General features: G+C 31.7%; 1 pseudogene; it reads right to left on the reverse strand.

The window, feature by feature from the left end:
• Positions 1-213: 213 nt before the first annotated feature.
• LOC102882830 lies at positions 214-1,176 on the reverse strand (annotated as a pseudogene).
• Positions 1,177-11,646: the final 10,470 nt, after the last annotated feature.

An 11,646-nucleotide genomic window follows, 5' to 3' on the forward strand; every position in this document is an offset into this window, starting at 1 on the left:
TTATATGTGACCAAAATGATCACTTTGCTTGAGCTCTTTTGCATTGTCAAGCAGATCAGTTAAGAGTGGAACAGTAATGTGTTAGAAAAAATATATTTCTATATTTATTGAACATCTGCTTGTGTCCACTGCTATTCTTTTTTTAAATTATAGTTTTCTAATTATCTCTGTTGCTTTTTAATCCACTAAAAATAATTTCAAAATATAACATTTTTAGGGAGCTTCTTTGTTGCTTTCTTTGGTTTCTACTTCTCTAGGGCACAATAGTTCTATCTTCAATAACAAACCTTCATTTGTCGACCTACAAAGAAAAGCTTGTACCACAAAGGGTCCCAGATTCAGCGGTCTGTGCCTATAAACTTCACTGATAACTGCTTGCAAATTGGCAGTTATCTGGTCATTTGACATATCCAGTGTTGCTATTTTTGTCTCAAGAAAATTCCTCCTTTCTTCATCTACCTTAATTTTATGTCCAATTTTAAATAATTCAAGCATTTTGGGGGTGTCACGGCCAATGGAATTTCAAATAAACTTAGCAAATCTTTTTTTTTTTTTTTTTCAGTTTCTTCTTTAATGGATTAAGCTTGGGCATTATTTCTGGAACAACTACATAAAAGTCTGATTGAATTTCATCATCCCAAATCTTCTGAATCAGATTAGTTCCTCCTAATTCTTCTATTTTCTTCTATTTTAATCTCTGACGCATTCCCTGTAAATACAGCAACTTTGATTTCTGAAGTGAATGGTTATTGAAAACTGAAAGCATTGGCAAATGGCTCTACTTTTTTCTTCTTTCTCAGTGCCATATCCAGTGTCAAATCAAGATAAATACCTTGCTTTAGATTTGTAAAGTCCAGGATTTGAAACTTCTTAAGTGAATAGCTTTCTCCACCTCATATATCTGTTTTGGATATGAGCGTTTTAAGTAAACATCATCCTTAGGTTCACTTACCATAAAGGGATATGACTATTTTTTCTATCTCATCCTTTTTTTTTTTTATCTGATGCTTTTTCTTTGGCATTTTTTGTTTGTTTGTTTGTTTTCTTTGCAGGCTTCATAACAGCAGCAAATTGTCTACTGGGCACCGGAATGCATACAGAGCAATGATAAAGAGGTGTGTGATTAGCCATTTTGGAAAGACTATGCCTTTAATTCTGTATCAAGGCTCTACTGAGGCATTTTTACCACGGCCGCGATGTTGACGGTTCCAGATGGTGTTAACCCACTGCTACCTATATTCTGAGAGCATAAAGGTTCCTGAGACAGAGTAGCTTTCTTCAAGGAGCTTGCAGACTAGTGGAGAAAATAGTTTATTAATATAAATCCTGCCACAAAAAGTGCTGGAACACAGTATCAAATTGCATAGGGGAAAATTTTAGCTCTATAAAAAGAACTGCTGTAGATTTGGCTGAAAGCTCTGAGTTTTTTTTACTATAGTATATTAAGACTGAATATTAGATGCATATTCGAAGCAGAGGTGAACTAGTACCTTCTCAAACTGTCTCACAAAAATTGATTGTTAATTTTCAGGAATTTTGAGAACCAGTCGCTAAACAGTTAATATTTAAAAATATGGTATATAAAGTTACTATTAAATAAACTATGTTAGAAATAAAAAAAATTACAACTCATCACTCCCTAATTATTTGACTACATTTTACTGCTCTATACGGTCTTGAGGCTATTTACATCTACATGTACAATGGAAATACTACATAATAATGTTGTTACTGCCCATCTATTCTCAGCTCCATGTTTAGTGGCATCATGGCAATAACTCGAAATTGGTCTTGGTGGGAGGATCTAAACATTGAAAACAGGCAAGCATTATAAATGAATACTTAATTTATTGTTTTTTATTTTTTTATTTCTGTTATCTATATTTATTTTATTTTGTTATTTAACTTTATTGTCTAAACTTAATAAAGTGACAGAGAAATGTTAATAAAGCAGATTAAACTTTAAAAATATGTTATATCTGTAGCTGTTTCACTGAAATAGCACAAAATTGAGGAAGCATTCTTCTAATATTCAAAAGTTTTAAAATTTAATTTAATTTAACTTTTTATTGTTTTAAAAATTTAATTATTTATTTTAATTCATTTCAAGTTTACAGTACATGGTTAGACATCTATATAGTTCATAGAATGATCCCCCCTAATTGTTCTCTCCCTCCCCTGGCCCTCCACCTAGCCAACATATTAATGCTAACTGCATTCCCTATGCCGTGCTCCCCATTGCCATGACCATCTATCAACTACTAATTTGTACTTCTTTAACCCTTCACCCTATTATCCCAGCTCCCCAATTTTAACTTCCCATTCTCTGAAGCAGCAGAGGTCCCAAGGAGGAGTGAGGGATGGGGGTGGAACAATCAGTACATAGCATCTGCATTTTATCTTTCTCTATATGACTTATTTCACTCATAATAACCTGTAAGTCCATCCATGTCATTGCAAATGGTAATATTTCACTTTTTTAATGGCTGAGTAATACTCCATTGTATATATACACCATATTTTCTTTATCCAATCATCTGTTCATGGGCATTTAGGTTGCTTCCATATCTTGGCTATTATAAATTGTGCTGCCATGAATACTGGGGTGCATAGATATTTATGAATTATTGTTTTGGTTTTCTTTGGATAAATACCCAGAACATATGTCTTTGTTGTTTCACTTTCATCTTACCATTTAATAAAATTAATAAAATTAAATAAAATTCTCAAGTAGATATTTATGTTGCAGCCACATTAATTCATCACATGCAACCATAGGTTAGCCATGGATATAATAGTTCACCAAAAATCAATGAAAGCATTCTGGGAAAATAAATTGGCTATATAGAATTTACAGTAAGTAGTATTGTATACTTCATTTTTATTTGTAAGTTATGTGCTACCTAGTGTCTATGTGAATCAAACTTATAATAAACTTGTGTTTGTATCCGTATATATGTGTATATATATTTATATTTGTTTTTATAGGACAGTTGTTAAGCATTTACAAGCACACCCAAATAAAAGAGCACAAGAGTTTTAAAAAAAACAAACACAGGATTATATTTATTAGTTTTTTTCTCCCTAATATCCTTTTATAATGTCTCAGTGTTATTTTCCAGTTCTGCAGGGAAATTACAAGATAAGTTATAAAGTAAATTATATGTTTATATACATATATATGTTTAAATATTTTATACATATATATTAAATGTATGTGATTGAATTATAATTAACACAAAAATGCACAAATTGTAAATATACAGTTCAATAACTTTTATAATTTTATAGTGCGATTATCTTCTTCAGGTAAAGTTAGAGAACATTTCTAGCTACCTAGAAATTTCCCTAGTGCCACTTCTTCTGGCCACAAAGTTAGTCACTATTTTCATATCTGTCACCATAGACTATCCTTGAAGTACATGTAAATAGAGAAATATACTACTTTCTATTTTTGTATTCTTTCACTCAATATTTTTATATTTGTAGCTTGTGTCAGTAGTTTATTTTTCTTTATTGTTGTGTAGTATTCCATTGTATGAAAATGTCCCAATTGTTTTATCCTTTTTCTTATCAATGGACATTTGATTTCTCCCAGTGTGAGACTCTTAAGAAAAAAAAGCTTAGTAGGAAAAGTTTGAGAATTTCTATGTATGCTTCCTTGATATTTTTCTTTTTAAAAATCCTTTGTTCAACTTTGGCTGTGGAGTGGGGATTTGTGGCATTTATTATGTCACATCAAAAGAACTTATGCAGTTGGCATTAATATGTTGGCTAGGTGGAGGGCCAGGGGAGGGAGGGAGCAATTGGGAAGACTGCTTTATGAACTATATAGATGTCTAACTAATGTACTGTATACTTGAAACTAATTAAAATAAATGAATAAATTTTTTTAAAAAGAACTCTAAGGGGCAATTTTTTAATGTAACTTGCCTGTATTCTTTAAAAATTTCAATTTCATAAAAGATAAAAGCTGAGAAATGATTCCTAATTAAAGGAGATCCAAGAGGCAGGTTAACTAAATGCACCGAGTGATCCTGCACTGGATCCTTTACTAGAGGGACAAATCTTGCTATAAAAATATTATTGAGACATTTGACATAATTGAGTCCCCAAATAACAGTTACATTAATAATTTAACTTTTCAGAGTTTTATAAAACAGAATCCTGGCCAAAATTCTTGAAAAAATCAGTGAAAGAGCTTAAAGACTCCCTCCCTTTACTAGGTATCAATGTCTGTTACCACATGCTGTCTTGATGGCAACTCTGATCTCTCTGTCCTTTTCTCTCTCTCTCTCTCTGTTCCTATTTTGAAGGGAAATTTTTTTCTGTGACTACTTTGTCAATAGATGATTCACAGCTGATTCTAACAAAAATCTTTACTCGTTTCCATTCATTGTGGTCTTCAATTATAAAAATTTGCTGAATTAAAATAATACTGATTGTATCCTCTGAGTAGTATAAATGTTGGGATAATGAAAGTAAAAAAGAAAAACCTCATATTTGTTAAGAGTTATGTGGGTACATAAACTTTGATTCATGTTATCTTATTTGGTCCTCAAGCCAGTAAGATAAGTAGGAATAACTACCTCTCATTTTTACAGGAAATAGAAATTTAGAAATATTAAACAACTTGCTCAAAGTCACAAAGCTAGTAATTTGGTAAGGCACAGTTTGAACCCAAGACTTCTCATTGTTAGTCCTGGACTTGTATGTTGCAAAAGACAACTCCGAGCTCCAGATCTGAATAATCAAGTGGATAATGATAAGAATAGCAGTATATAGGGAGAAGTAGTAAGAGTATTCGTTAGGGAAGATGTTCTGTTCAGCCTTAATTTTTAGTTATTTTCCAGATTAATAATTTAATTAAAATATTAACCTTCATTCTTTGACAATATCACAGAATTTGTTTAAATCTCAATTATAGTACTTACTAGCTGTGATTTATTGTATACCTCTTTCTAATCACAATAGTTCCTTATAGTTCACCTCATTGTATATGCCATTGTTCTTAGAACAATGTTTTCCACAGTGTGTAATCAATAAATGCTTCTTGAAGGAATTGGATTTATATCTCTAAATAACAGATTTACAATGACACATTAAATATAGAAAATGTAAGACCACAATAATAGAGGTTTACATTAAATTGAAGAATGTAATGTCTTTATAGGCTGAGTTACAGGAAAATTTCCTACTCAATTTTGTAAGAAAGTTGCAAATGAAAGTGGGAATAAGGGGATTTCTAAATTCATAATATGCCTATTAAGTGAATTTTGCAGGTGCCTCACTGGCATGGGTCCGTTTTGGACCACAGCAAATGTAATAAGTGGGTTAGATTCCAGGTCTGCAACTGCCAAGGGGTTGAGTATAGATCAATAAGCAGTGCATGAAGGAGAGAATAATCAAAGGCGAGAAAATGAAAAAGTATACGCAAAGCTTTGGTCTAAGGTCTAATTGTATTATTGACAATGCTAAAGAGGTATAAAGTCATTGCAGATATAATTGTCTTAATATAATCAGAGTGATTAAGCTGATATCACTGAGCAATCTATGGGCAGAGAGGTGAAAAGACGTTCCTCCCTTTTCATAGGTTGTCTTTTTACCATTAATGGCCTCTGACCCAATAGAATAATTAGTTTCCATTTTGCTAACCTGTTAGAAAGTACAAGCACATATTATTGCAATTCTAGAAGAATTTTTTCCCAAGACCAAAAACATTATATTTGGAACAAGACCTTCCCTTAGCAGGTGTTGTAAAGATAATAAAGGCATCATGCAACAGTACTCATTTTTTTCTTTTCTGTTGAGGATAAGTTTTATGTTCTTACATATTGTAAGTGGTAGAAAATTTCCTGTTTTGAAAACTACTATATCATTCTAAAAGCAACAGAGGATTGTGTAAATGTGTGGTATGAAATATAAAAGTGGAAAGAAAACCATGAATAACAGGTATGGTAGGTAGAAAGTCTCTTCATAAATAATGTTTTGACAGTTGGGTGTTTCATGGGCTGAAGAAAAATGTACATGAGGCTATTGATGACCAGTCTGTTTATAAGTTCCTGAGCATCAGAAATTATAAATGGTGTTGCTATATTGGTTTATGCTGTGTTTCTTTATCCAAGAAAGGCTAGTAGTACACAAAGATTTGTCAACTAAAAAATCATATTATTGCAAATGGATAATTTGATCAAATGGATAATTTGATTGATTGATTGATTGATTGATTTTCCTGAGCCTGACTCAAGGGTTTGACATTTCTAGTTTTTCAGTCTGTATTGCTTGAGTTTTATAGATGTTTAAACTATTTTCTAATTGTTTACTCTTTAATAACATCCAAGAAGATTTTCCTAATGCAAGTATTCTATTAGTCACTATATAAGTTTATTATTTATATAAATCTCTATATAAGCACATGAATACACATGAATAGAAGCAAGAGAAAGCTTTTTTGCTCATGCAGTACTACTGATAGGTATTGATTATTTTAGGGGCTTAAAAACAAGGATGTTGAGTTAAGAAAATGACCTTGAGCACAATATACACACTATCAAATTCTATCTAATATCTAAATTCTCTTTTATGAATGCAGAGGGGCTCTTTTGAATAAGTCAATGGTCTCCAGCATGCCACCTATATTTTATAAAGTTTTATTGGAGCACAACCACGCTCATTTTTATTGTTAGTGATTGCTTTCTTGCAACAATGGCAGAGTCTAGTAGTAGTCGTGGCAGTGATCTGCGCTAACCTTATAGCCCACATATAGCCTAAAATATATGCTATCTAGTCTTTTACAGAAAAAGTTTGCTAACCTCCAGGCAAAATGAAATGGAAGAGAAAATTGTCTGGAAGTCTTTGCTGTTCTCAGTTCTGAAAAAGTGACTACTGCACGCTCAGACAAAAACATACACATTGTAATTTTACTGAAAGTAAGTATCAAACAAGAGAGTAATTGTAGTCCATTCTGAATGTACTGGTTTTTCTAAATATAGTATAAAATATATTTGTTTTGTTTTGTGTACTGTTTCAGAGTTTAGTTCTTCCACATAATCATTTAATTTTGCTATAACAGCCTTGTAAAATAGATAATGTAAATATTATTATGCTTGCTTTCTATATGAATCAATTAAAGTTTTAATTTTAGAACTTCTTTAAGTACCTAGCAAATAAATGTAATGAAAATCTCAGTCCTAAAGTCAAAATTCTATTTCTGTCAGTTCCTTTTTGGCAGAGATGCTCTTCTGTGTGTATTGTACTGTTTACTCTTTCTAGGAATATGAAAAGACTATACTTTCTAACCTTTTTTATAGTTAAGTTGGGTCATATGACTGAGTTTTAGCCAACAAATTGTGGATTAAAGTGATGTAAAATATGTATAGACCTTTCCTGTAAAAACATGTTATGCCATCTGTTGGTTCCTTCTTCTCCTAGATAGTATAGCTGCAAGACAAGAGAGGTCTCTACCTTTGCAACTTGCGCTAGATTTTCAGAGTGAGGAAATAAATCCGGTTTGGTGTAAGCCACCAAGTTTTGGGCGTTATCTATTATTATAGCATAGTATAATCTATCCTTTTAAATGGGATTTCCAATTGAACTCCATAAAAACCTTGAACACATTGTATTAAAAAATCACCTATTCTCTTCAATTTGATTGGATAGTTTGTTTTTTTCTTATTATTGAGTTGTATGAGCTCTTTATATATTTTGGACATTAGGCTCTTATTGAAGGCATTGCTTGTAAATATATTTTCCCGTTTGGATGGTTGTCTCTTTACCTTGTTGACAGTTTCTTTTGCTGTGCAGAAGCTTTTTAGTTTGATGTAGTTTTGGCTATTGACTGCTAATCTGATGTATCATTGGCAAATATCTTCTCCCATTCAGTAAGCTGTCTTTTATCTATTTTGTTGATAGTTTGCTATAGTAGAAGAAGATGGTCCAGTTTCATTTTTTTGCATGTGTCTATCCAGTTTTCCCAACACCATTTATTGAATAGACTGTCTTTACCCTCATTGTATATTCTTGCCTCCTTTACCACAGATTAAATGATCATATAGGTGTGGATTTATTTCTTGTTCTCTATTCTGTTCCACTGATCAATGTATGCTTTTATGCCAGTACCATGCTATTTTGATTACTATAACCTTGCAATATGTTTTGATATCAGATAGCGTGATACCTCCAATTTTGTTCCTCTTTCTCAAGATTCACATGAGTATTTGAGATCTTTTATGGTTCCATAATAATTTTAGAATTATTTGTTCTAGTTCTGTGAAAAATGCCATTAATATTTTGGTAGGGATGGCATTGAATCTATAAATTGCTTTGGGTATTAAGGACATTTTAACAATGTTGATTATTCCTAGCAATAAACACAATATATCTTTTCACTTATTTATATGTTCTTTAAATTCTTCAATGATTTATAATTTTCTGAGAACAGTTCTTTTACCTCCTTGATTAAATTTAATCCTAGATATTTTATTTATTTATTTTTTGATGCAGTTGTAAAATGAATTGTTTTCTTAATTTCTCTTTCCGATAGTTTCTTGTATAGAAATGCAACCAATTTCTGAATATTAATTTTGTATCCCACTACTTCACTAAATTTATTTATTAGTTTCAACAGTTTTTTCATGGAATCTTTAGGGTTTTCTATATTAGTATCATGTTATCTGCAAATAACAGTTTTACTTCTCTCTTTCCAATTTGGATGTCTTTTCTTTCTTTATTTCTTTCATTTTTTTTTTTGTCTGACTGCTGCAACTAGGATTTCCAATACTATGCTGAATAAAAGTAATGAAAATGGACAATTTTATTTTGTCCCTGATTTTAAGGAAAACACTTTTAGCTTTTCCCCATTGATTATGATGTTAGTTGTGGTTTTGTCATATATGTGGGTTTAACATAATATTTTATTACGTTAAAGTATGTTTATTATGTTAAATTATGTAAAGTAACATAATATTTTATTATGTTAAAGTAAACAAACTTTCTTTGTTTTAAAGTTAAATCCATTTGGTCTAGTGTATGTTGCTGAGAATTTTTATCATAAATGGATGCTGGATTTTGTCAAATACTTTTTCTGCATTTATTGATATGATCATATGACTTTAATCTTTCAATTTGTTAATGCGGTGTATCACATTAATCGATCTGCAGTTATTGAACCAAACTTGCATCCCTGGAATAAATCCAACTTGATCATAGTGTAAGGCATTTTTAATGTATTGCTGCATTTGGTTTGCTAATATTTTGTTAAACATTTTTGCATCTATGTTCATCATGGATACTGGCCTATAGTTTTCTTTTTGTAATGACTTTGTCTGGTTTTGGAATCAGGTCTATATGGTGGCCTCATAAAATGAGTTTGGGAGCCTTTCCTTCACTTGAATTTTTTGAAATAGTTTGAGAAGAATAAGTACTACTCATTCTTTGAATATTTGGTAAAATTCACCTTTAAAGACATCGGGTCCAGGACTTTTGTTTATTGGGAGTTTTGATGACTGATTTGATTTCATTAATAGTAATTAGTCAGTTCAGATTTTCAAGTCCTTCTTGACTCAGTCTTGGAAGATTGTATGTCTCTAGGAATGTATCCATTTCTTTCAGATTGTCCAGTTTGTTGGCATATAATTGCTTGTAGTATTTTCTTATAATCTTTTGTATTTCCATGTAGTCAGTTGTTACTTCTCTTCTTTCATTTCTGATTTTATTTGGGTCCTCTCTTTTTTTTTCCTTGGTGAGTCTGGTTAAAGGTTTATCAATTTTGTTTATCTTTTCAAAGAACCAGCTCTTGGTTTTATCGCTCTTGGATTCTTTTTTCAGACTCTATTTAATTTATTTCTGCTTTGATTTTTATTATCTCCTTTTCTCTACTAACTTTGGGCTTTCTTTTTTCTAGTTCCTTTAAGTGTAAGTTTAGATTGTTATTCGAGATGTTTCTTGTTTCTGTATTTCTATAAATTTTCCCCTTAAATGACTTTTGCTGTGTACCACAGATAATGGGTCATTGTGTTTTTAGTTTTATTTTCTCAAGGTATCTTTTGATTTCTTCCTTGATCTCATTATTAACCCAATCATTGTTTAGTAGCATGTTATTTAGCCTCCATGTGTTCACATATTTTTCATTTTTTTTCTTGTAATTGATTTTTAGTTTCAGACTATTGTGGGTGGAGGTAACGACTGATTTAATTTCAATCTCCTTAAATTTACTGAGACTTGTTTTGTGGTTTAATGTGTGGTCTATCTTGGAAAATGTTCCATGTGCACATGAGAAGAATGCATATTCTGCTGCTTTGGGGTGAAACATTCTAAAAATATTAGTTAAATCCATTTGGTCTAGTGTATCATTTAAGGCTGCTGTTTCCTTGTTGATTTTATGTCTGGAAGATCTGTCATTGGTGTCAATGGAGTTTCGAAGTCCCCTACTATGACTGTTTTATTGTCCATCTCTCATTTTATGTCTGTCAATTTGCTTTCTATATTTAGGTGCTCCTATGGTGGATGCATAAATGATTACTAGGGTTATGACTTCTTGTTGGATTGATCCTTTTATCATTATGTAATGTCCTTCATTGTCTCTTATAGTCTTTGTTTTAAAGTCTATTTTGTCTGATATAGGTATTGCTACCCCAGCTTTTCTTTATTTCCATTTGCATGCAATATCTTTTTCCATCCCTTTACTTTCAGTCTGTGTGTGTCTTTCGATCTGAAGTGGGTTTCTTGTAGATAGCATATGTGTGGGTCTTGTTTTCTTATTTGTTCAGCTACCCTATGTTTTTTTCATAGGAGTATTTAATCCATTTATATTTAAAGTGATTATTGATAGGTATATATTTATTGCCATTTTATTATTCATATTTATGTTATTTTTTTCTTCCCCTTTTTTTTAGAGAAGTACCTTCAACATTTGTTATAATATTGGCTAGGTGGTAGTGATTTCCTTTCACTTTTTTCTGTCTGGGAAGCTCTTTATCTTACCTACAATTTTAATTGATAGCTTTGCTGGATAGAGTAGTCTTGGTTGTAGGTTCCTGCTTTTCATCACTTTGAATATTTTGTGTCAATCCCTTCTGACCTGCAAACTTTCTGTTGAGAAATTAACTGACATTCTCATGAGAGTACCCTTATAAGTAATTAACTGCCTTTCTCTTGCTGCTTTTAAAATTCTCTCTTTGTCTTTAACCTTAACATTTTAATTATGAGGTATCTTTGTGTGGATCTGTTTGGGTTCACCTTGCTTGGTACGCTCTGAGCTTCTTGGACTTGTATGTTTATTTCCTTCACCAGGTTAGGGAAGTTTTCAGTCATTATTTTCTCAAATAGGTTCTCAATACTTTCCTTTCCCTCTTCTTCTTCTGGTACCCCTATGAAGTGAGTGCTATTACACTTGATGTTGTTCCAAAAGTCCTTTAAATTATCCTCATTTTGTTTGTTTGTTTTATTGTTCCGATTGGGTGTTTTCTACTCTTCCTTCCAAATCGCTGATTCAGTCCTCTGCTTCATCCTATCTACTATTGAATCCTTCTAGTGTAGTCTTCTTTTCAGTTATTGTATTCTTCATTTCTGACTGGTTCTTCTTTGTGGTGTCTATGTCCTTTCATTCTTACTATCTCTTTGTTGAAGTTCTCACTGAGCTTATCTATT

Source organism: Pteropus alecto, unplaced genomic scaffold (genome assembly GCF_000325575.1).
Source record: "Pteropus alecto unplaced genomic scaffold, ASM32557v1 scaffold146, whole genome shotgun sequence".
NCBI lineage: Eukaryota > Metazoa > Chordata > Mammalia > Chiroptera > Pteropodidae > Pteropus > Pteropus alecto.